The sequence below is a fragment of the Lampetra fluviatilis genome, chromosome 32 (assembly GCF_964198595.1).
Source record: "Lampetra fluviatilis chromosome 32, kcLamFluv1.1, whole genome shotgun sequence".
Taxonomy (NCBI): Eukaryota; Metazoa; Chordata; class Hyperoartia; order Petromyzontiformes; family Petromyzontidae; genus Lampetra; species Lampetra fluviatilis.
The window spans coordinates 7,026,777-7,053,219 of record NC_136306.1 but is presented as its reverse complement, the minus strand read 5'-3'; the positions used below and the strand labels follow the sequence as shown (position 1 = coordinate 7,053,219).

Below are 26,443 nucleotides of genomic sequence, written 5' to 3'. Positions count from 1 at the left end.
TCCGTGACCGGCGCGACACGGGGAGGCCCTCATCCAGCAGCGGATAGACCACGTGCGCCCACGCGGGCGCGCACGGAAGCACGTCAGCGTGCATGGGTGTGCATTTTTGGACGGACAGGCCAGCGGCCTTGCTTTGGCTGGCACGGGCCCCCGGGGGTCTCCACTTTCACCCCCCCCCCGCCCCCGCCCCAACCCCTCCCTTTGTAGCCTGGCGTCTGGGCCTCCACTGTGGCCCGTGGGGGCCGCGGTGCGGTCGTAACCGGCTGTGCGCTCGTCAGCTGCGCGCTACACTGAGACGGCGCGGTGCTGCAGGCGTGGCCCACCCATCCACCCACCCACGCAGACGGACGGGCAGGCAGGCGGAACACACAAAAAAAGCCCCCAAAAACGTTTGATGCGGCAGATTTTGAGAAGATCGCGCATTCTGGGAGCAGACAACAGCATTCAATCAGGCCAGACTTATAAACAGGAAAACCACAGTCAAGGAAATGGGCTTCCGTTGTGCATTAACACACACACACAGACAAAGATCCCCCGTATAGCCTTAGCAGACTGATGGGGCAAGTGCTGCTAGCGAGCACCTCTGAAGGCGGGCACGGCAACACGAGGCCGTGTTTGTCTCCCCAGAACCGATGTTTACACAAAGCACCGTTAGGCCGAGTCAAACTCGAGGAGGTCCACGATCACGTTCAGGCCAGGAGACGAACTCGGGCTCACCGGGGATCGTTACGCGCGGCTCGCGAACCGCTCCGATCCCCTGGCGGTAACGAACAGGCGCCGAAACGGGCCGGGTTGCTCTTCACGTTCCGTGCAAAGCGGCGCGCGAAAATCCTGAAACGGAACACACGCGAATTGTGCACACAAAAAACAAGCCGCCGTTCCCAACACCACCGCCGCCACCACCACCACACCCTTTTCCCAAACTCATTAGGGGTTTTTTGTTGTTGTTGTTGTTCAGTTCCACGCCCCTACCCGCTGAAATTATGTTTTTTTGCGTCTGTGTGAAGAATGCCAAGTGCACAAGGACCGCCCAAACCCTCGGGGGGGGGGGGGGGGGAATGGTAGAGAGGGAGGAGGTAAAATGTATTTGTTTCTTCAGAACTATATTTTCATGTTTGAAAAGGCGAAAAGACGTGGGCTGGTGGTGGCGGTGGCCACGGCAGGCAAGGAGGGCGGGGGGGGGAGTTGCAGGAACAACAACAAAACTACAAGCTGGGGACGACCGGTCAGATAATTGAGTCTCGTCAACGCTTCTGTTATTTTGGGGGGGGGGGGGGGCGATAGCTTGAGAATCATTGTGCTTCGTGGGTGGCCAACAACAACGACGGCGACGATCACGACCGGCCGTGTGAACCTGCGGCAGTCTTCGCAAGGAACCGAAGGCTGAAAAATTGAAGAAGAAAAAAAGTTACAAGTCACCCCGCCCACCCCCAATTCCCGCATTTTTTTAACATTTTTTACTCAATTGGTGATGGCACTTAAGAGCATTCGTCACCCAGCTACTGCGGATGATTGGCAAGGACCCTCCGGACGAGAGAGTCGTACGAGACTCGGCGAGGCCGTCCTGGGCAAAGGAATGAAGTTAATGGTTTAGTAAATGAATGTCTCTCTCTTGGCCTACATCTCTGTTATTGTCTCACTATTATGAGATTATAAATCGTAAGGTGGGGGCACTTTCCAAAAATAATTTCTGAGGGTCACCTTCCTCCCCCCCCACTATTATGGACACAGCCCTGTAGCGCCAGTGGGGGGGGGGGACAAGAGAAGGGGTGAGCCCCCCCCCCCCACTGGAGGGGGATGGAGCCCCCCCTCCACACCCCACCCTCCCTGTGGACGGCTCAGCCTCACATCAACGCTCTTACGAAGTCAAGAAAATGTTGGAACGACATTTAGCACGGGTGGCGTTTTTTCTGCAGCGATTTCCATTTTCCTGGCGGACACCGATAATTCGCGATCGTCAAGCACGCGGGCAGCTCGAGCAAAATGCACGACGGACGAAAGCAGATCACGTTGCCACCCGTCCTGTTCAACGTTTGTTGAAAGTCCGATTAACTTTGACGGTGTCGTGCCCTTTTCACTGACATTGTGGTGCCTGCCACCCCCCGCCCTTTTTAAACGAGCTCCCGCCACACGCAAAAAGTCGGCCTCTGTCTCCAAAGGCTCCCGTCAACGTCGCTCATTTACTGCCGAGCTGACCTAGGGGCGGCAATCGCGCTCAGCCCTCGGTGCAGCGGGCGGATTGTGTCCTCAGGGAGGTGCCGAGTGGACACGGAGGGCGCATTTGAACCCGGGTCACCGAGATCGAAATCTCCGTACGCGACAACCGCACTCGGCGCTCACCCCCCCACCAACCCCCCCGGCCCGCACCGTGGGAGAATGGTGACGCGTTAAACGTCGACGGGGGCGGCTGGGTGGCTTAGGGGTCAGGGTGCCGAGACCGCCCAGCCGGGGATCCTGGGGTGACGAGGCCTGGTGTCCACGAGCCCCCAACGGCGATACAAACCGGGTTCTCGCGTTTAGCAAGATGATGATTTCGGCCCAGCCGCGTAGCGCGGTTGGCACGCGACCTCTTTCTTTCGTCGCTCGCCTCCGCCCCACCCCCACCCCATGGGCCCTGGGTGCAGTTGCACCGCCTGTATCACTCGATTGCTACGCCGCTGCTCTCGGCCCCGTCACCAATGACAGCACACATTCGATTTTATTCTCGTTAAATTATACGTTTCACTTGCTTTGCCCGATTTTCAGCTTTGAGAATGTATAAATATCGGTTTGACTACGATGCGGTGAACATTCCCGTGTAACAGGGCATGAAGCGAAGTGCGGCATCCCAGAGCGCGCGTGTTGAACTGTCACGGAGAAATGTCTCGGAAGTAGTTCTATGGAATCTGGATCCACGGGCCATTCTCTAGCATGGGGCCATCGCCCTATGCTCGATAATTTCTTCCGGGGCACTTCGCCTGATGGCATTAAAAACCCGACAGTCTAAGTTGAATACATTTGGGACAAACTCAACATAAATTTTTTTTTAAAAACATTTAAATCAAGGAGCTTCCATGTTCTAAACAAATTATTTGGTAATGCTGCCAATGGTGCACAAGCACAATTAACTAAACAACAACTCAGATTCGTCAATAACAAATATTAGTATTATTTTATTTTTCTACCTACGTGACTTTACCGAAATAACTAAAGAGAATGGATTCCTGCAGTCACGAAAGCTTCAAATCAAGAAATAACAGTGTGGCTTGAACTATAAGGGCCACAGTAAAATAATACATCACGGACAAGAATAATTATCCGTGAAATAATTGTAACAGCAATCAAGACACAGTGTAAGCCTTACGGGGGTCACGTTAATGTACGTACAGTATGTATGTTGAACTTCTTTCGCACCGTACGTAGCCAACCGTGATAATCGGAGGCGCGAGGGAAGGACGTTAATGACGTTAAATAACTTGGAACGTACGGTCAGTCGTGCGGGGGAGGGTATCCCGATCGCCACTTCACTCCCGACGAAATATTCGATACGACAAAACCTCCCACCCCCCCGTTCCATCGCCGCCCATCGAACCGACCCAGCAGACGGAGAAACAATCGCGCGGGCAAATTAAACTTCCTTCCCCTTTCAATCGTTTACCGCGTACAGGCAAGACGGACTCTCAGTGCCGGCCCGAGCCTCTTGGGGGCCCTAAGCAGAATTTGATTTGGGGGCCCCCCTCCCACCACGCAGACTCATCTGTGCTAGAAGGTGGCCAGGGGGCCCCAAGCAGCCGCTTAGTTCGCTTATGCCTCGGGCCGGCCCTGCGGACTCTTGAGTAGCAGAAACTAAAATGTTCATAATTGTGAGCGGCACCGCGAATGACCCACGCGTTGACAAAACACGGGGGGGGGGGCGAAAGTTAAAGTCGCTTCTCTTTCCAATTCTCTGTTAGCCTCGCGTCTTTCTCTTATCCGCAATCTCGTCCTACGATCAGCAACGCCTTTCAAATATCCACACGCCTCTCAATCGTGTTCGTGCCTTTACTATTACCCGCACCCTTATCTGTTATCAGCACCCCTTTCTACTGACCACATGCCTTTCTAATATCTGAAACCCATTCTATGGCAGTCTTTGGGCACTTAAACGTGTTGACAATTTAACGCCACGTGATGGCCTCTTCGTGCGGAGCATGAACTCGCTGCTGCAATTGAGAACCCAGTTTCACCACGAGGCAGGCTACGTGACGCTGTGGGTCGCTATGTGGATCTACTAGCTTGTTTGCCCGTTCAATGACGGGTGTATATTGCAATAAATCAGAAATATTCAATAGAAAAATTATTCAGCTCGTGATTTTAACGAGGGGGCGGTTGCCCTATGTGGAGTGACGTCACCCGCTAATGATTATTGGGGAGGGGTGCAGCATGTGGAGTGCCGTCACCCGCTAATGGTTATTGGGGAGGGGTGCGGCATGTGGAGTGCGCGACCTTCTTGTGCGTTCTGTAAATTTCCACGCGGGCATGAATATTAATGAAGGGGGCGGGGCTGTTTTGCAGTGACGTCACGCACGGACGTAGCATTAATGGTCTCATGTGGAGTGATGTCACGTGCGGGACGGACGGACATTTTTTGGTGATCATAGTAGGTAATGGGTATCTATGTGAGTCTATGGGTCTCTATGTGAGTCTGTGGGTCTCTATGTGAGTCTATTGGTCTGTATGTGAGTCTGTGGGTCTCTATGTGAGTCTGTGGGTCTCTATGTGAGTCTAAGGGTCTGTATGTGAGTCTGTGGGTCTCGATGTGAGTCTATGGGTTTGTATGTGAGTCTGTGGGTCTCGATGTGAGTCTGTGGGTCTGTATATGAGTCTGTAGGTCTCTATGTGAGTCTATGGGTCTGTATGTGAGTCTGTGGGTCTGTATGTGAGTCTGTGGGTCTGTATGTGAGTCTGTTGGTCTCGATGTGAGTCTGTGGGTCTGTATATGAGTCTGTAGGTCTCTATGTGAGTCTATAGGTCTGTATGTGAGTCTGTGGGTCTGTATGTGAGTCTGTGGGTCTCTATGTGAGTCTGTGGGTCTCTATGTGAGTCTAAGGGTCTGTATGTGAGTCTGTGGGTCTCGATGTGAGTCTATGGGTTTGTATGTGAGTCTGTGGGTCTCTATGTGAGTCTATGGGTCTGTATGTGAGTCACTGGTGACCGGGCTGAGCCCATCAACTCGCCTCACTTTGAAAGGCCGGTTTAATCACAAGTAGCGTCTGAAAAAAAAACCCTCTTCTGAACGTCATCTTGACTTAATTGGCATTATTTATTTACTTTGTTTTGGTTGCTTTATTATAGATTTTTTTTTCCTTTTTCTGCGTAAATTTTTTTTTGCCAAATTCCGTCGGCGAGCCACGTTTCGGGTTATTTTATTTAACTCCGAAATTGCACATGCAATTTAGTGCAATTGTCCTGATTCCTGCATTTGACCTTTGTAACCCGCCCCCCCTCCCCCCCCAGGCCTCCTCCCTTGAACCCTAATTTGAATGTCAGACTGTGGGCGTCGCACGGCTTGTAAAATGAGAAAGCTCACGGGTCACGATTGTTGTTTGACGGCACAGAGATCCCGTTCGGGTGGAAGAAAAAAACAACAACTGGGTTGTGTGTGCAGGCGCGTGCGCGCGTTGCGAGGCAGTACAGCAAATAGGTTGCTGTGCCGACACGTTCATATTTCTGAATACCTCTCCCCTCTAAGCCGCAGCCGTTTCCCTGGGCCACTTAAAATTCCTCCAACTTCCTCCGACATGGATCGTGGTTTTAAAAAAGCAATAATACAATCGAATTGTTGCAAATCAGGGGTCACAGTTCGATACTGTATCTCTGTTTTTTTAGCCGCTGCGGTCAATTTGGTGGCCTCCAGCGGCCTCAGGAGTAACGTTAATACATTACACACAAGACCATCATCACTGCCACCCATGATCTATCCACTTCTGGATGAACACCTCCCCGAGCCATCGCTGGTGCCCTTCACGGTCCTCGTGTGCCGAGTAACAATCCACCCCGCCCATCGATTCTTACAGAAGCTAATTGATGCTTAAGCCGCCGAAGAATCGTTCTCGATGCACGAATCGACGAATCACCGCACCCTTAAGTCTTGAGACACAGGTGAGGCTTGCCGGGGCACACGAAGAAGCGAGCTCATTATATTTCGATTTAAAGCTTTCGTGACCGCAGGGATTCATCTTCTTGGTTCTTTCGGTAAAGTCACGTGACTTTACCGAAAGAACCAAGAAGATGAACTCATTATAATCGGCCGGGCGGGCTCCCCCCGATGAGATCTCGTGTTGTGACCCGCGCGTCGTTCGGTATTTTTCCCCAGCCACGACGACGCGCTACCACGTGGTGTCGGGAGCCTCCGCGGGAAATTTCACTTTCCACGAACATGGCCCCGGCGCGTGGAGCAAAACCGTCGGACGTCGCGCCGGAGAGCCGTACGGCAACAGCGGAGCAAACCGTGACCCCCCCACCGCCTCTAACGCCGTGGTACGGGCGGCCTGGCTCGGCGTTGTTCCGTACGCTGTAAAGGACGTGGAGCCGTAATGAAAACCACACTCTCCACAGCTGACAGCCGCTTATCCCCCAGACCACAGTGAAGGAGAGATCGCCAGTGGCGGCATCGTGGCACTGTCCAGCAGGAAGACTTCACAGGCATTGTCGAGTCCGTTTCGGCTTCACGGTTTTGCGAAATCGCTTAAACACATGACGCTGCCTTGAAGGAAGCTGCGGCCGTGACTGGCGATCCAGAGAGATTGACGGACGGCGGTTCAATCTCTGGACGGCGGTTGAAACAAAGGGGGAAAGTTTCCTAAACACTCCCCGAAACCTCCTCCCCCGACACCCCCGACCCCCTATCCACCGCCTCTGTTCACCCAGCGGAATAGAGGCCACGTGTAGTGGGGTAAAATGTGGGTACTCCCTGCTCTTGCAACCGGCGCGTATGTGTTTGGCACCCACCGCACGTAGCCAACCGTGCTAACCGGACGTGCGGGGGAAGGATAACGAACGAAATAGAAAAAGCAGTTTAAAAGCAATGAGTTTAAAATCTAGATTTTTTAAAGTGCATAGCTCCAGTGACTTTCTAATGTGGGAAATGAAGAGCGTTCCAGACGGCCACAGAAGCGCGTCTGAAAACGCCGTGCGATACGGTGGCCACCGTCTTTGTTCGATGGCTTAGCCAAAAGCCACCGCTGCCGCGAGGATGACCGGAGTACCGCGTGATGATGGTTTACACTCCTTGACGATGATTGGCAAGCGCGAAAGAGGAGGCCAGAATGATATTCGCCTTAGACGGGGGCTCTCCAATCCTCCCACTAGTGGAGGCCCTTCATCCAGCAGTGGCGTGAGCGAGCAATTGCAGGGCCGCACCTTTGCAGCTGTCCACAAGACGTGGAAACGCACGCACATTTTAAACATTAGCAGCAACTTTTTTTTTTTAAACCGCCAAATAATCGGTCGACAATCAAGGCAGCAGCAGCAGCAGCACTTATCCCAAACTGGAAACCCTTCCAACTTTATCAATTCCACCCCAAACACCGTAGGCCATTGCCCCGATGTAAAAAAAAAAATCATCGTCCTGGTAGTGATTCGTACGAACACAGACGGCTTTTGGCTTAACCGCCTCCTCGCACTCGGGGGCAGCGAACACAGCGGAGAGCAACGGACGACTCGACTCCGTCGCGGATTAAACACAGAAACAAAGAATAACCCACACGGCTCGTGATGGGACTTGGACATTTTAGTTTTGTTTGTTGTTGTTGTGAAATGTTGTTGTGAAATGTTTTGGTGCTATTTCTTACATTTGTATATTTCGGAGTACTTTGCACTGCTACCTGCGTATTGTTTGTTGTTGTAACGTTCTTACCCCTGTAGGATATCTGTGAAAACGAGCTGTATAGCTCATCGGAATCCTCCTGCAGTATAAACAAACGCCTTTTGGCGTCCTCTGGTCTAACACCGTTTTGAGACGAGGCTCAAAAGAAAGCTGTCTCTGGTGTAGACCAATCAGTTTCAAAAACAATGCATATATTATCAGAGTATGTTGTTTTGTTTGCATTCTGTGGTTAATGCAGACATGATTCCTTGTAAAAGGTTTCAGTTTTGTGTTTTAACATCTTAACACCTGTTTTGTTGCCAGAAAAAAGGGTAAAATATATTATCCTAATAAATATTCAGATTCTGATTCATGTTTGATTTTTCTTGGCAGTAGGGATTTTATTTGCTAAGCAGTGGCTGCACATGGGATAATTAATGTACACAGGTTATGGGGTGCTCGTAGCATGAATGATGCGATATACAATGAAAGTATTTTTTGTATTAATTGGTGTTGGAGGGGGGATGAGGTGTCTGAAGCAAACAAAAATAAATTGGCTCCTCGCCCATTTCAATTGTGCTGAAAGGAACGACTCCCATCATGCCGTGCATGCATGCCATGTGACCCACACACTACACGTGTAGAGGAGTAAAATGGGGACGTGACGTCAGGTGTGCCGTTCAGTGCGATGACGTCACGTCTCCTAGGGTACTTAAGGGATACCCCGTGACGTAAGCGGGGTCACTGTGGGAACGGGTAAAGTAAACAGGGTGAAGAGGGAACCAGGGGTAGAGAGAGGGATCGAGTGGTGAGTCTGGGGAGAAGCCGGTGGTAGCCGTAGAGGTGCTTCTCTCTCCGCTCCGTGGAGTCGGCAGAGTCCACGATCCGACACGAGAGACAGAGGGACCCGGACTCAGAGTAGGACCCCTAGCCCCTGGGAGTTGTGTACCCTTGTGTGTTATTGTTAAGCTTTAATAAACCCTGGCGAAAGCCCATAACTTACCTCCGTCTCCGAGTACGTCCGTGGGAACTTCTCTACACACGTACAGTACAATGCTCTCAGCCTTGTCTAGACCACGCGAACGTAAGAACTGAACATTTCTGTGTTTCAGGCCTCGACCGCATTTCCAACGTTTTGATGGGTTTTCACATCATCAAAACTAAGCGTGCTGGATTTGAATGACAGATGGGATATACTGGAGTAGAGCTCTCGATTTAGCCGAGTTGATAGAAGATGGATACAGCCAAGACACATGTCCAAAATTCTTATTTACAATTATTTGTTTCGAGTGTCTATTACGATTTCAGTTTAAGCTGGTACAGGAATACCCCGATTTACGTCTCCCACTTTTACGTCGTTTGTACGTTGTCAATTTACTACCTGACTTGCGTGGCCTCGACCCAAACACCCACGTCGCTGACAGCATCGTCCCGTCCTTTCTCGTGATCCGTCGCCTCTCGGCCTTCACCCCCCCACCACCTACTGACCCCGGCAAATCCGCTTCGTTTCGACATTCGTCGTCGCACCTTTCGGGAACGCATCCCCGACGTAAACCGAGGTGTTACCCAGTAAACGTAAAGACGCAGGCAAACAACGCTGACCAACCACACTTCTTCACCCAGCGCTGCTCCGCCCGCGCCTGCTGCACTTCGTGAGAATGAAAGTGCCGTGTGCTGCGCACGTACAATGATGTACGTACGTAGTACAATGATGTGCGTACGTAGTACAATGATGTACATACGTAGTACAATGATGTACGTACGTAGTACAATGATGTGCGTCCGTAGTACAGTGATGTACGTACGTAGTACAATGATGTACGTACGTAGTACAATGATGTGCGTACGTAGAACAATGATGTGCGTACGTAGAACAATGATGTGCGTACGTAGTACAATGATGTACGTACGTAGTACAATGATGTGCGTACGTAGTACAATGATGTACGTACGTAGTACAATGATGTACGTACGTAGTACAATGATGTACGTACGTAGCACAATGATGTGCGTACGTAGCACAATGATGTGCGTACGTAGCACAATGATGTGCGAACGTAGCACAATGATGTACGTACGTAGTACAATGATGTACGTACGTAGTACAATGATGTACGTACGTAGTACAATGATGTACGTACGTAGTACAATGATGTGCGTACGTAGAACAATGATGTGCGTACGTAGAACAATGATGTGCGTACGTAGTACAATGATGTGCGTACGTAGAACAATGATGTGCGTACGTAGTACAATGATGTGCGTACGTAGTACAATGATGTGCGTACGTATTACAATGATGTGCGTACGTAGTACAATGATGTGCGTACGTAGAACAATGATGTGCGTATGTAGTACAATGATGTGCGTACGTAGAACAATGATGTGCGTACGTAGTACAATGATGTGCGTACGTAGTACAATGATGTACGTACGTAGTACAATGATGTGCGTACGTAGTACAATGATGTGCGTACGTAGAACAATGATGTGCGTACGTAGTACAATGATGTGCGTATGTAGTACAATGATGTGCGTACGTAGTACAATGATGTGCGTACGTAGTACAATGATGTGCGTACGTAGTACAATGATGTGCGTACGTAGTACAATGATGTGCGTACGTAGTACAATGATGTGCGTACGTAGTACAATGATGTGCGTATGTAGTACAATGATGTGCGTACGTAGTACAATGATGTGCGTACGTAGTACAATGATGTGCGTATGTAGTACAATGATGTGCGTACGTAGTACAATGATGTGCGTACGTACGTACGTTGAACTTTTTTCGCACCGTACGTAGCCAGCGGCGTTAATCGGAGGTGCGAAGTTGTCGTTGTCCGGATCCCTCCCCCCCCCTCGTTGAGCCACTTGGGGACACTAAGCTTTTTACTTTGCTTTGCTCAAACCCTCAAGCGCCTCAAATGCAACCCAGCTCACTGGTGCAGAGAGAGAGATGGGGGGGGGGGGGGAAGAGTAAAAACCGAACACGTTTGTGTCTCAAACGAACTCTTATTCTTTTTTCGCATCAGTGTTTTTACGAGGCTCCAGGGATAGAATCCGTGGCCCAGCTGGCAGTGAAGACTTACTGTTGGGCAGCAAACGGTTTCCTCACCCCACCAGACCTCCTCAAGATGTAAAAACCAAAGACTTTGTGTGTGTGCGTGTCTGTACAAAGACAAAGATCCCCCGTACAGACTGTAGGGGCAAGTGCTGTTTGCGAGCACCTATGGAGGCTCGCGCGGCACACGACGGAGAATGGGTGGCCAGCATCGCCATGCCCGGCCGCCTTTGTCTCCCCGGTGATGATGTGTTACATACCCACACCAGGTACTCATTTAAGGTTGAGTCGACCTAAAGGAGGCCCAGAACCACTTCATATATTCGCCGCTGTTATTGGTCGTGAGCGGGAATCGAACTCAGTTCGCCGGGTTCGTGGAACAGTGTGCTAACCACTACACACCCGCTCCCCACTGTGTGTAAAAGACACAGATTCCCCATATAGCCTTGGGAGACTTTTTGGGGCAAGTGCTGTTAGCGAGTAGCACCTATGAAGGCCGGTACGGCACACCGAAGGGGTGGACGGCCAGCGCCACGCCCGGCCGCTTTTGTCTCCCGAGTGGCGATGTTTAACGCACCAGGTTACTCATTTGAGGTTGAGTTAACCTAGGGGAGTCCCAGGACTGTTGTACGCACGGCACGGAGAAACAGAGAACCAAATGCGTCCCACAATTGCGGTGCGGCTTTTCTTAATTTCTTGTGGGCGTCGAGTTGCCTGGCAAAAGCTTTCATTTGTGCTCATTTAGCCTTCACGGAAAGCAAGGCCAAGTTAAAATCTAGACCCCCCCCGGGCAAAGGGAGGTATCCATAGCATCAATCCAGGAAACCGAGGAGCAAAAGTGGGATAACGTCACCGGCGAGTGACACCTGAACCGGTCCTATGCCCCCTCCACGAGGTTCACTTAGCCCTGAAAGGGGTTCCTCGTGCGGTGCGCAAAAACTCAGCGCTCGGGAGGCAGCGGTGACCGGGAGCGGTTCTGACCGCACCGAGCCCACGGTGAGCATCTTGGTGAAGTATGGTCAAACAATCGCCGCGACCAAAACGTGCGGTGGGGGAGGCCTTCATCCAAGCACGTGGATTGACAACGAGCCGCGCATTACTGCTCAACGATTTGAAAAAGTGCGCCTGCGTCCGAAAGTTAATAGAAATTGAAAGTTAGCACTGCTAAAATAAAACGTTAACATTCTCGTCTGAGTACCGTTTAACGATCACACTCGTGTGCCGGGAGACCGTTCGCAAAGGAGAAAGGCGCGGCCCTGAAATGTCTTTACTGATGCCACTGCTGGCAGGAACGAGGGCCTCCGCGATGAGGACGGCTTCGAGGCAGCCCATCTCGAAAGTATTTGGGGGCTGCTCTTTATCCGCACGTTGGCCAGGCATCTATTGCAGGGCGGATGATACCCACACTGTGCCTCACCGCGCGCGTGTCCTGCCGATCGACGAATCGTGGTGCATTCAATTTTTACTGCCGGGGTGAACAGAAAGAGGAAGGGGGGGGGGGACTGGTTTTTTGTCCTTCCCCCGCACCTCCGATGGACACGGTTGGAAACGTACGGTGCGAAAGAAGTCCAACATACGGTGCACACATACGTTGTTGAAGATCGTTGTTAGTATCATTGCAGATTTTAATTGTGTCGATATAGACATGTGTTTCAGGTTTCGGGGTGCTGGGAATGACCTCACGGCAGCGAGAGAGAAGAGAGAGAGAGCGAGAGAGACACAGAGCTCTGTCAACGCCGAGGGCGCCATTAAAAGTGACCCCCGCAAGTCAGAGGTCGCGCCGAGGCTCTGAGGAGAGCCGTGAGGCACTCCATCAGGTTTCACGTGCCATCACCACCACCACCACGCGCCACCACCACGCGCCACCACCACCACCACCACGTGCCACCACGACGTGCCACCACCACCACGTGCCACCACCACCACGCGCCACCACCACCACCACCACGCGCCACCACCACCACGTGCGACCACCACCACCACGCGCCACCACCACGTGCCACCACTACGTGCCACCACGTGCCACCACCACCACGCGCCACCACCACCACGCGCCACCACCACCACGTGCGACCACCACCACCACGCGCCACCACCACCACCACGTGCCACCACCATCACGCGCCACCACGCGCCACCACGTGCCACCACCACCACGCGCCACCACCACGTGCCACCACCATCACCACCACGCACCACCACCACGCGCCACCACCACCACCACGCGCTACCACCACGCGCCACCACGCTCCACCACCACCACGCGCCACCACCACCACGCTCCACCACCACTACGTGCGTGGACACTTCAGAGAGGCAGACGATCTCGAGCGGGAGACACGGGGGGGGGGGCACAGATTCTCACTCTCAAATTGACTCAGTTCAAATAATTTCCTGGGAATTGCGAACGCGACTCATGTACCAGTTTTAAACACGAAGCGGCGGCTGCGGTGGATGTTAAGATTCACATTCACCGGGATTATTGCGAGTGAAAGTGGGCACGCGTTTTAATTCGCGGTATTTTGACAAATTGTCGAGCTGTCAGGGTCATAGTTCCATTACGGCAATCGATTGTTTTTTTTTCAATATTCAAAATTGCGGTGAATGCAGCGGTCTCTAGTGGCTGCAGGGGGACACGTGAACCCATTACACATGTTTAATTGAACACGTAGGCTTTCGCGACCAATATTATTCGTGACAAAAGTTAATTTGGATTGGATCGCGTGAATATAAATGGGCCGTTAACTCAGCACTAATTGACCGTGTCGGGTGGAGATGGGTTGACGACACATTTATATTTACGCGATCTAACCCATTCTGTATGACGTACAGAATATGAATTGGTGCGATTCTGTGCTTGTATCTCGACAGAGTGAATAACAATTAACAGCATTTCATGGTCCACTCCCCAGTGGTCAATTATGATTCTTTATAAAGGTCTAAAAAATGTAACACGCAATTGAATTAAAAAAATGTAACTCTTAAAAACTCGGTCAGAAATCTCTGCAAATTATTCCACGCTATCATTGAGATGTCATCTGAAAATTCTGCACGACATTTTTATTTTCTTTTTGCTTTCCAACCCCACGGAGCGATTAATTCCAACTCCATGGAGCCCTCTTAATAAAAATAACAACCGTGAGGCATTTTTTAAAAAGAGACACACATGCAAAACGTCTTTCAGCCGTTTTCAAAGTGAAAAACGAATTAAACACGCGTTTTGGGCAGATTGAGTTTACCGGGTCTGTTAGTCATCCATTTATATCCGTGCACTCCCCCGCTTAACACGCAATTAAACGCAACCATTCGATTTAAAGCTTTCGTGACTGCAGGGATTCATCTTCTTGGTTCTTTCGGGAAAGTCACGTATAATGGAAATAATAAAATAATAAAAATAAAACATTATAAAATAATTCTCACGACGTTTCGGCCACAACGCAAGCAGCCATCCTCAGGTGAAGAATAGGTCTGTCGAGAATTCATTCAGACTCTGTCTTCTCGACAGACCTATTCTTCACCTGAGGACGGCTGCTTGCGTTGTGGCCGAAACGTCGTGAGAATTATTTTATTATGTTTTATTTGTATTATTTTATTATTTCCATTCTACGTGACTTTACCGAAAGAACCAAGAAGATAAACGCAACCACTAAAACAAATATAAAAATAACACCAACAACAACCAGCGTCGCCTTCCTTACAATGTGCTCAATCAGCGTAATTGGCCGGCGTACAAAAGACAAAAAACACTTGTGTGCACTTTATGATGATTGGGGGCCCCGCGTTTCGAGGCTTTATTGTCGAAATCTGTAGCGGGAGGGCTTGGCTGCTTGTCAGTCGACTAGAGGGCATTTAGGGTGGGTGGGTGGGGGGTGGTTTTTTTGTTGTTGTTTTAACAGCCCCCGCAGTCAATGGGATTTAAACTGAAGACTAAGAATGTCTGCCGTGTACCCGAGAAAATGTGTCACTCCCCCCCCCTCAACCTTTGCTACAAATCAAAAGGGGTGAACGATGGGGGGTGGGGGGGGGGGCAGGGGGGGTTCCTACACGCAGTAAACCCGCCACCGCACTTTGCTTCGCCACCAGTTAACGCATTTCAGCCTCCGCCCCCCCTCCACCACCACCACCACCACCGTTTGGATGAATAAATTCGCCGGAGCGAGCGGCTCGAATTTAACGGCTATGCAAGTAAAAGGCAGCGGCAGCAGCAAACCGACCTCGGCGGTGGAGGCGGAAAAACGCAGAGGAGGAGGAGGCCACCGTGCCCTTGTAAAAGGCAGGAAGGGCATTAATTCTAGATTTGAAGCTTTCGTGACTGCAAGGATTCATATTCGTAGGGTTTTTTTCGGTAAAGTCACGTAGGTAGAACATTTTAATTAAAATTAATAAAAGTAAAATAAAATAAAAATAAAATAAAAATCACGACGTTTCGGAGGCAACACAAGCTTCCGTCTTCAGGTGGAACCGTCACAGCACGCTTGCTTACCTACGTGACTTTACCGAAAAAACCTAAGAACAGGAAGGGCATCTTAAAGAGCGACGGCGATTAGAGCACCGAATGACGAAAATTGTTCACCAACCCCCCCCCCCCACACACACGGGGGGGAGGGGGGGGGGATTGTCTCGTCGTTAAAACCCTCCGTCCGTCAGTTGTCGGGTGAAAGAGGGCCCAATCGAACGGAGCTCAGACCTCGGCAGAATTCCTGTGATGTCATGATGTCATCCTCAATGGCTCTTCACCCCCCCCCCCCGATGCGATAACGTTTCTCGCCCGGCCTTGAGAATTCCAGAGCGGCTTTTCTCGGTCTCGTGGCAATATTTCTGACGGCACAACTGGGACAAAGTCGGTGATAACAAAAGAAAAATCCGCCTTCACCCCACTCTCACCCACAAACAAATGTTTAAATTATTAACATTAAATAGAGCCGATGGAGGGCGGTGGGGGCTATTCTGCTGGGACAGTTCTCAATGTGACGGCTGCGAAACTCGATATTTTATTTCATCAGTTTGTCTTGAGACGTTCGCACACGAGCGTGCGCGTCCCAATAGTCCGAGGCACCCCCCCCCCCTCCACCCCACCGCTTGCACGATCCGCACATTTCTGAGCGAGATGCTCGATGCGCTCTTCGCCAGGGTTTGTTGACGCGCGCGCCGCAACTCTTAACGATCGCGTTCAAAAAAGTGGCGACGCAGGCAACGACACTTATCTGGGCCGCGCTGACAGCCGGGTCGTAGGTCAAAGTTCAAAGCCGGCTTGTGTGTTGCTTTTTTCGCGAATGGCTCCCCCCCCCCACCTCCCTCCCGGTTCCCTCTTCTTGGCAGAGGTCAACATCACATGATCAAACGTTGTGGGAGGCACTGCAGCCGAAGGAGGAAACGGCCGCATCTGGTTGAGATTTTGACGGGAGGAGAATTATAGCAAATCGGGGGGAACAGCAGCGCCCACGGACGAACAAACATCGAATGTGTCCCGACGTGGTTGTTCGCCAGCGACGTCCAACGTTTCGCTCCACACGCCGGGGCCTACTTCAGGCTCACGGTCGCTGGCGGAGAAGCGAGCCAGCACGTCAGAGCCAAACGTTCGGACGTTGCGCCCAAACAACGAGCGCCACGAGGGAGGAAACGACGCGGGGCTGTAGATCCGAAACGCTGAAACCCTCTGTGGCAGTAGCAGGCGGAAGGGGGCATAGGAATGTGTCTGGGTGTAGGCCGGTGCGTTTCAAAGACAATGAATATATTAATTATCAAAGCACGTTTGTTTACATGTTTTACCACACAAGCGTTATGTGTGGTGTTAGAAGATCTTAACACCTGGTGTATTATTGCCGGACAGGGTAATAGCCTATTTTTTTTGTATCATTTTTATACCGGAAAAAAATGGTCCCCATAGAGGCAAAGCTTACTCTGACAAAAAAAAAACATGGCAGCAGAGGAAATGGAGAGATAGGCATGTATGAGATTAGTCGGCCAGAGACGTACAAATTGAATGGAACATCTTTAAATCATTGCATTCTTTTTTTGTCTCTCTTCCAAATGCAACGCTCAAAATTTATTCTGCGCGCTTTCATGCTGCGCGCTGACCTCTCGAGAAGGGTAAACTTGACAATTCTCTGCGCGCGCGTGTCTTTAAAGAACCTTGGCGGGCTGCCAGACGTGGAGGTGGAAGTTTTTTTTCTTTCGCAGAGAGAGAGACAGAGAGTGCTCGCTGAGATTAAAGTTGATCGCGGACATCCGAGATAATTTTTTGCGAGCTTAACACCCTTCTCGAATTGGCTGGTTTCGTTTTTTTTTATTCTGACAGCGGTGGAATTCGGCGGAAGAGTACTTTTACAAAATTAAAAGCAAGTGAAGGAAAAAAAAAATCTGCACACGGCATGGATTCTTCAAAAGTTTTTAATTAACAGAAACAACGTTGGCCCGGGAGTTGTCGGGTCACAACACATTTCCATATTTGCAACTATTACTTTTTAGTTTTTGCTTTCCGGTTTTCTGTCTCCAACGCTTCGCTCAGCCGATTTGCTCTGTTTGCCCACCAGCTTCCAATAGCGCAGGCCCACAACACTGGCGCAACTTTACGCTAAGGTTTTGTTCGTAGTGGCCCATCGTACCACGAGAGTTGTCTTTGACCCCGTGTTACGGAGACGTGGACCGAGCTAGCCACGCATCAACTCGGAGGGCGTCGAAAATTTTACCTTCGTAATTTTTTTGTATGGGGCAAGTCCCGAACAGTAACTTTATGTTATACGAAGGTTTTGTTCACGTTAAACAAATTACACGGCGATGCTGCTGCTGCTGCTGTGTGGGCCGCGGTGCACAAGCACAAACGATAGCACGAAAACTCAACACACTCCTCAATAATGACTGTGTGGCCTTAAAAAGAAAATGTGGAACAGGTGACGTTTCGGGCAATGGCTCTTCTTCGTAGCAGACAAACGTGCAATGAAGGATCACCGTCACGGCAATCATTGCGGACGCCACGTTGCAAATCAACAGGCAGACAGACGGACCGGTCGGTCACGGCCAAACGCATCGGCGCTGCTTTCGATGTAAAATTGTAAAAGCGTAAAAAAAAGAGGGAGGGGGGCAGTCTTTTCCATACCACGTCCCTGATCGTTGCCCCTACGAGGGTAGGGCAGTCAGCCCAGTCACCTTTTCCCGGTCCATACACCGAGAGCACCTGGACCCGGGCTTGTTGCTCGCGAGGTGGCTTCTATTCTCCATCCCCGTCGTGTGCGTTCCGCATTGCCCTCTTGTTTAATTGAAAAATATATATACATTTTTGTTTTGCGGTAGATCGCCTAAGCATAAATGCGTCGTTAAACCCCGCCACCACCTGACGCAGCCAATCAGTGAGGTCAACAAAACGTGCCAATTGGTTACTACTTCAGCACACCGGTGTGTTGGGCGAGTAAACCCACAACGTTTATAATTTGAGTGCGATATCTCGCTGGTGATTACAGCCGGCTTCATCAGGCGGCTTTGCCAGAATTAAAACGACACATTTATATTCACGCAATCGAACTCTCCGACAAAAAACCCTTTCATCTTCTTGGTTCTTTCGGTAAAGTCACGTAGAAGGGAAATAATAAAAGAATGAAAATAAACATAATAGAATAATTCTCACGACGTTTCGGCCACAACGCAAGCAGCCGTCATCAGGTGAAGACCAGGTCTGTCAGACGCTGTCTCCCCGACAGACCTGGTCTTCACCTGAGGACGGCTGCTTGCGTTGTGGCCGAAACGTCGTGAGAATTATTCTATTATGTTTATTTTCATTCTTTTATTACTTCCCTTCTACGTGACTTTACCGAAAGAACCAAGAAGATGAATCCCTGCAGTCACGAAAGCTTTAAATCGAAAAAAAACCCTTTGTTTTGAATAATATCGCTCGCGAAAGCCTACTACTACGTGTTAAACAAAAAGCGAGCGGTCTTCATCGGCAACAAACACAAATCAGGAGACAAGTTCATTCCAAGGGGCCTAGGAATTCTGGGTGTCTGCGTAGGTCACGCACACGCGCGAGCTTGCGCACGTCCGCGAGATGGTTTTGTTGGAGGAAACTATCCGGGATGCAGCTGTCGTTGTGAGCGGCATCCCCATCGCGAAGCCGCCGCCACCACCACCGCAGGAACTCGTCCCATGGGCTCCCATCACTTTCCTCGCAGCCTCCTCCACCACGCGGCTTAGGTTTCAACTGGAGATCGGTCAAGCGAGCACGTGCGAGTTGCACGCACACGTGTTTCTTGCATGTAAACATGTAGAGTACAGCCCCCGCCTCCACCCCCCCCCCCCCGCCGGTTTTAAAGAGTGTTTTCGTGTTATCGGCGTCGCGAGACAAAGCATCCGCAGTGCAGCGCAAGCGTGCACCGTGCGCGAGAACAGCACGCCGCAGAAGCGGATATGACAGAGCTACCCCTGAGATCGCTTCTTCAACCGATCTCTGGTTCGGTACACACGGTGGAGGCCGGCAAACGTCCATCCGTTCTGCCAAATGAGAGTAATGTTTGTCGGACGGTAGCCAAACCGATTATTTCATTCTCAAGAGATGAAATTTTGGCAAATGAAGTGCGGAACCAAATTTAGTGTGGGAGGGCTTTGTTTATTTCTGTGTGTGCATTCAACGGTGCCCAGGCTGGGATGATCAGTTTAACACACAGGCTTTCGTGGCCAATATTTTCCATAATGTAAATGTTGTGGGGTTGCTATCCAACACACCGGTGTACTGAACTAGTACCGAATTGGCATGTTTTGTCTACGTGACAAACTTTACTAATTGGCTGTGTCTGATGGTGGCAGGTTTAACGACACATTTATATTTCCACCGTCTAACCAAAAAAAAACCTCTCTTATGGGACCATCAGCTTACTGCCCTTGATGAGAGCCCGATTCAATCACAGACGGCTGCCTGGGATCGAACCCAGGCACTCAGCCGGGTTCGTCTCTGCTCTCCGACCTCTCAACGACCTCCACGTGCAGCTCGTTTTCTTCGCGTGATCCAGGGGGGACCCGGCGATGTCGTGCAGGTGCGGGTGACGCACCGTTCGGGAGAACTACAGCGTGGGGAGGGGGGGGTAGAGGAACAATCGATGTTGCTGTACCGCCCCCCTCCCGTGCGCACAACAACAATAGCTCCCGCAGCAGCCCGTGCCGCACCTGGTCTTGTGCAGGTGTGGTCGGTCGGCTCGTTCGAGCGCTGCTATCTAGGCTCATCAACTCCGCTTAGCTTCTGACATCTGACGAGGCCGGCAGAGTTCCAGGTGACACAGTCGCGGGCACGTTTCAAAAATCTGGCATTTTATTATTATTGTTATTATTATTTTTGTATTTGGCTGCGATAAATTTCTACGTGATAAGAAACTTCGTTGAGCTAATATTTGTGAGAGCCTGGTCGCTTCTGAAAATGAGCTGTATAGAGCTTACTCTTTGGTTTTTTCGGTAAACAAAATAAAATACATTCAAACGAAAACAACTAAATTCAAACAAATCACGACGTTTCGAAGGCAACACAAGCATCCGTCATCAGGTGGCTGCTCCAGCAAAATTACGCTACAGTAATTTGTACGCTACAGTAATGTTGCTGGAGCAGCCACCTGATGACGGAGGCTTGTGTTGCCTTCGAAACGTCGTGATTTGTTTTAATTTTAATTTATTTAGTTTTTTACCTACGTGACTTTACCGAAAAAAACAAAGAGTATGAATCCTTGCAGTCACGAAAACTTCAAATCTAGAATATATAGAGCTTAGTGGGCGTTACCTGGTAAAATAATAAAAAAATATTTTAATAGATTTTTTTTACCGAAGCTAAGATTTCTACAGCACAACAACAACAATAAGCGCGCATTCTTGAACACGTGCGGTTGATTAAAAATGAGCAACTTTTGACATTGTGTACAACGCACGCAAAGCGGTCGAGAGGAAACCAACACAAACAAAGCCCACCCCCACCTCTCCAACCCCACACACAAATATTGGAACGATTCGCAGGGTTCTGCAATGTTAGAGTTCCTTCACTGGACAACCACAGATCCCACGTGTGCAACAATTAATCCCAAAACAGGAAGATTTCTCCACAATTCGCCTGATGAAAGCTGGTTGCAATCACCGGTCGAAACGTCGCGGTTAACTCGCATTGTAAATGTTGTGACTTTACTCTCCAACAAACACACCGGTGTGCTGAGTTAGTAACTAACTGGCGCATTTTCTTTACGTGACAAACCTTACTAATTGGCTGTGCCGGGTGGTGGCGGGTTCTAACGATGCATTTATATTTACGCGATCTCACCCAAAAAAAACCCCCCTCTATTATGGAGAATATTGATCGCGAAACCTTAGCACATGTTAAACCAAGGCGAGTACAGGAGGGGGAAGCTGCCGTGGCGAAACGGTCAGCGCAACGCCCCGTCCGATCTGGAAGTCTCCGGTTCCATTTGTGGAGGGGGGGGGGCGTCTCCCGGGGAAGGCATTCGAAGCAACGAGATCACGCTCAATAATGGGTGATAATAATAATAATAAGAGATTACATTCATAAAATGCCTCTTGACTAGGTGCTCAAGGCGCGGTGCATTGCAATCAAATATCATCGGCCAAGTGGAGGCCAAACCAAAGTGGGAAATTAATTTTCCTTCCACCCTCCCCACCTGATCCCCCCCCCCGCTCCCCCCGCCCCTGCTACCCCCTCCCCACCGCTTCTATCTGCCGTGAAGCACGAGGGGAGTACAGACCAAAGTTTCAGTCCTCCATCAGCAGGGTTGTGTGTGGTGGGAAAGAGCACGACGTGGGGGTACTCCATCGCTGTCAAAGATGGTCTGGCCCGTCCGCCCGCCCGCCCGCCCACGTGGAAGAGTGGGGCTAAGGTGCCCTCGGAGGTGAAACTCTCTGGAGAGAGAGAGAGAGAGAGGGCTTCAGCTGATTTTGAGGCTCTTTCGCCAGCAGTGGCACGGGCAGGAAATTCATTTGCAGGACATCACCTTTGCCTCTAGATTTGAAGCTTTCGTGACTGCAAGGATTCATATTCTTAGGTTTTTTTCGGTAAAGTCACGTAGGTAAAAAATTAAAATTAATTTTATTTTTTATTTTACTTTCATTAATTTAAATGTTTTACCTACGTGACTTTACCGAAAAAACCTAAGAACATCACCTTTGCCGTTTGCCTACTCGCACGCGCGTCAGGAAAACCTCACGCGTGCCCATGGGTTACGTGACGCTCGGCACTGGCAGAATGTAATCGATTCATTAATTATAATGGAAGCAGTCGGGCAGCTGTCAGGGCAAAGACGCGTCTGCATATTTGTAAATATTCCGTTTTGCTGCGATTTGTCACAACAATGAACATTTTTTTTTACATTTACCCAAATTGAGAAGAACAACTTGCTGGGGTTGCCCATGAGAGAACCTCGCTCGGCTCGCTACACAGCCAGTTTGACAATAATTTGGGAATAATGCAGGAAACCTAAATACAGCCGCTGCGTAATGAACAGCAGATGTGCTCTCTCTCTCGCTCTCTCTCTCTCTCGCTCTCTCTCTCTCGCTCGCTCCCCTCGCTCGCTCTCTCTCGACAGAGCCACCACCGATCTCGTGTTCTCCGGAGCAACGGCCTCCACCACCGCCAACAATCAGCGTCGCGCGGAGCCAGGTCGGCGAGCCCGGAACACAAAACACGTGGCCTCGTTGTGTGTTTTTTTATTATTCTGGCAACGCCGGAGGAGGGGAAGGTGGTGGGGGGTGGGGGCGCACGTGAGGGACCTCTCTCGGGAGTTGTAGCAGCAGAGGGGAGCGACGGGAGTTGCTAGGGAGTAGGGTTGCCACCTCCGAACGACAACAAAACGAAATGAAACAAAAATCAGGCAACCAGGACGGCACAACGGGAAGAATATTTCACTATTCCAGAGGACGGGGAGAACTACGTGTAAGTGTACGCGTTTAGTTTGCTAAACTCAACCCGCACCTCCGATTAGCACGGTTGCCTACGTACGGTGCGAAAGAAGTTCAACGCACACGCATACACTTTGGGTCGTACGTGTGTACGTTGAACTTCTTTTGCACCGTACGAAGCCAACCGCGCTAATCGGAGGTGCGGTGGGGGGGGAAGGACAACAAACGAAAACACACAAAGCAGTTCTCAAGAAATGAGTTTTCAAATTAGATTTAAAAGTGCACAGCTCCCAGTGTCTTTCTAATATCGTAAGGAAGATCATTCCAGACGGCCGCGGAAGCGCTCCTGAAAGCGCCGCGTGATGCCGTGACCGTCTTTGTTCGATGGCGAGCCAAGAGCCGCTGCGACGATAACCCGAGTTCGCGTGATGGTTTACACGTCACGTTGTATGCCACCGCCGACCGCCCGCTAAGCCAAAACGATGTTCCGTATCAAACGTCCCAACAACGATGACGTCCTTCCCTTCGTCGTTTCAGCGTCCCGTCCGTAGACAGGTCCGAGCCACGGTTCTCTCCTTCGCGCTACTCCGAAATCAGGACGTGCAATCCCCGATTAAACCGTCGTTCAGCGTCGTCATTCTTTTTTCCCTTCCACTTTGGGTCTTATTTTGAAATTTAAAAACCACACACACACAGACCCCACGATTACAAGGGTCACCTTGCAATCGCTACACATTTGTTATCGAGAGATGAAATGCTTCGACAAAATCATTGGCAGCACTCGCCACCCTGGCTGGTACCGATAAGGCATTCTTGAGTCATTGCTCAAGGACTAACGAGTTGGCGGTGAGGGGGGGCACAGAGAGGATTGCAAAAACCGTCCCCGTGGGGTAGGCACGCTCCAGTGACACACGTCCGCTCCGGCGAGCCGAACCGCGATGAGGGCTGCTTTGTTTGACCGGGTTGCTCCCGTGCGCGTGTGTGTCTGTGCGTGTGTGTCTGCGCGTGTGTGTCTGCGCGTGTGTGTCTGCGCGTGTGTGTCTGCGCGTGTGTGTCTGCGCGTGTGTGTGTCTGCGCGTGTGTGTCTGTGCGTGTGTGTGTCTGTGCGTGTGGGTATCTGTGCGATGAGGGCTGCTTTGTTTCACCAGGTTGCTCCCGTGCGCGTGTGTGTCTGTGCGTGTGGGTGTCTGTGCGTGTGTGTCTGCGCGTGTGTGTCTGTGCGTGCGTGTGTCTGCGTGTGTGTCTGCGTGTGTGTCTGTGCGCGTGTGTGTCTGTGCGTGTGTGTCTGTGCGTGTGTGTGTGCGTGTGTGTGTGTGCGTGTGTGTGGCTGCGCGTGCGTGTGTGTGTCTGCGCGTGTGTGTGTCTGTGCGTGTGTGTCTGTGCATGTGTGTCTGTGCGCGTGTGTGTCTGTGCGTGTGTGTCTGCGCGTGTGTGTCTGTGCGTGTGTGTGTCTGCGCGTGTGTGTGTCTGTGCGTGTGTGTCTGCGCGTGTGTGTGCGTGTGTGTCTGAACGTGTGTGTCTGTGCGTGTGTGTCTGCGTGTGTGTCTGTGCGTGTGTGTGTCTGCGCGTGTGTGTCTGCGCGTGTGTGTGTCTGCGCGTGTGTGTCTGCGCGTGTGTGTGTCTGTGCGTGTGTCTGCGCGTGTGTGTGCGTGTGTGTCTGAACGTGTGTGTCTGTGTCTGCGTCGTGTGCGCGCCAGGTCGACTCAGCCTCAAATGGGTAACCCGGCGCGGTGCGTAAACATCGCCACTGGGGAGACAAAGGCGGCGGTGTTGGCGCTGGACACGCCACTCCCTCGTGCGCTGCATGTGCCGCCCTTCATAGTTGCTCACGAGCAACACTCCCCACCCCCCCCGGCAACGTTCCGTTAAGGCGACTCGTGGGATCGTTTCCTTTGTGAGCATTGAGCAACGCTCGTCATACGCAGCTACATCAGCTACAACAGCTACAACAGGAGCACAAATGCCCCCCCCACCCCACCCCAGCAACCCACCCAACTCGTCAAAATGCTAATCACACCGCGGCTGCCAGGTGGTTTCATGAGCTCGCAGCGCAACGAGCGGTTGATTGAGACCCTTCCAGCGCAGAGGAGCAACCTTCGTGCTCGGATCGCCGACTCCGCTCACGGGGAGGGGTGCGGCGAGGGGGGGGGCGAGGTGGGGGGAGGGCGAGGTAGGGGTGAGGAGGGGGGGGCGAGGTGGGGGGGCGAGATGGGGGGTGAGGTGAGGGTGGCGAGGTGGGGGCGAGGTGGGGGGAGGGCGAGGTGGTGGGGGAGCGAGGAGGGGGGGGGCAAGATGGGGGCGAGGTGGGGGCGAGGTGGCGGGGGGGGGCGAGATGGGGGGTGAGGTGAGGGGGGGGCGAGGTGGGGGGGGGGGACGATGGGGGGGGGGGGGACAATGGGGGGGGCGAGGTGGGGGGAGGGCGAGGGGGGGGTCCGCGTCTCGCGGTGGCATCGCGAGCAGTCGTTGGTTGGCTGCACGCGGCCGCATCTCGACGTGCAAACGACGTTTCACCCCCCACCACGCACCCCCCACCCCCCACCACGCACCTCACCCCCCACCCCCACCCCCCACCACGCGCCCACTCGCCCACATTGTGCAATCGCCGGTACGTCAATTACATTTCTTGCATTCACAAAATGATATCGTGGGACCGTCGTTGTTGTTGTTGTCAGTGTCAAAGTGTGAATAATAATAGTAGGTTTTACCCTTTCTGGCAATGAAACAGGTTGTTAAGATGTTCAAACGCCCAAAAAGAGATACCCTTTGCAAGGAATTCAAGTGACTGCATTAGCCGCACAGTACTTGTGGTGAACATGCAATCAAAGCCCTATAATTATTATTTTCGCAGCCTTTGAAACCGGCGTAGGCCAATCAACATCGAAGACAATGCTTATATAAGATGATGAGAGAGCATTCACCATAAGCACTGTGCCCCTCCCAAACTGGGCACCTTTATTAATTTATTTCAGTAGTTAACAATTAATATAAACACTAAATGAATTAATCTTATACACCCGCGATTACTAATGTGGCGGACAAAGCAAGCCCCCCCCCCCCGACCCCCAAATATAAAAGTCAAACTCCACCTGGTAAAATAGAATTACAACAGTAAAACTTGTTGGGGTCCACGTGTCCCTCTCTCATCTCTCGCAGAGTTCATTTGCAAGCCTTTATCTCTACCCGCTTTCCGTGCACACTTTTCAGATGCAACTTATTTGGGGATTTAAAACCCGTTAATTTGGAAATCCTTTGCATCTAAATCTCATCAGGCCTCGTGGTGTAGCCTTTTCATCGACTCCATCTCTCGGGACTATTAATGTGCTCTGAAGAAGGGTTATTGTCCGAAACGTCGCCTGTTAAATATTTCCTTTTACGGCCACAAAGTGTTATTGACAAACGCGTTGAGTTGTTTTTTCTTATCTAATAAGAGCCATGTCAATAAGTCTTCGTAGCTACCAAAGAGGCGATGTTATTGTGCCTAAGCCTAGAAGGACAGGGTACAGCACGCGCACTCGTGCATGACACATCGACAGCGTGACAGCTGGTATGACAGCAGCTCCTTCGAAGCCTATTAATTGCTGGCACCCCACCAATCAATAAATGGGCAGGGTTTTTTTGGAGAAGAAAGGGGGGAAAAACACAACCCCAGGAGGGATATAAATACAATTGAAGGTTCAAAATGTAAT

General features: G+C 51.1%; 1 long non-coding RNA gene across 1 annotated transcript in view; it reads left to right on the top strand.

Moving 5' to 3' along the window:
• LOC144943694 (uncharacterized) overlaps positions 1 to 24,677 on the top strand; it is a 34,592-nt gene extending 9,915 nt beyond the window's left edge. The window contains exons 2-3 of the long non-coding RNA XR_013639525.1: positions 22,445 to 22,518; positions 24,455 to 24,677. This is a non-coding gene — a long non-coding RNA (uncharacterized LOC144943694). The remainder of the gene's footprint in view (positions 1 to 22,444; positions 22,519 to 24,454) is intronic.
• The last annotated feature ends 1,766 nt before the right edge of the window (positions 24,678 to 26,443 follow it).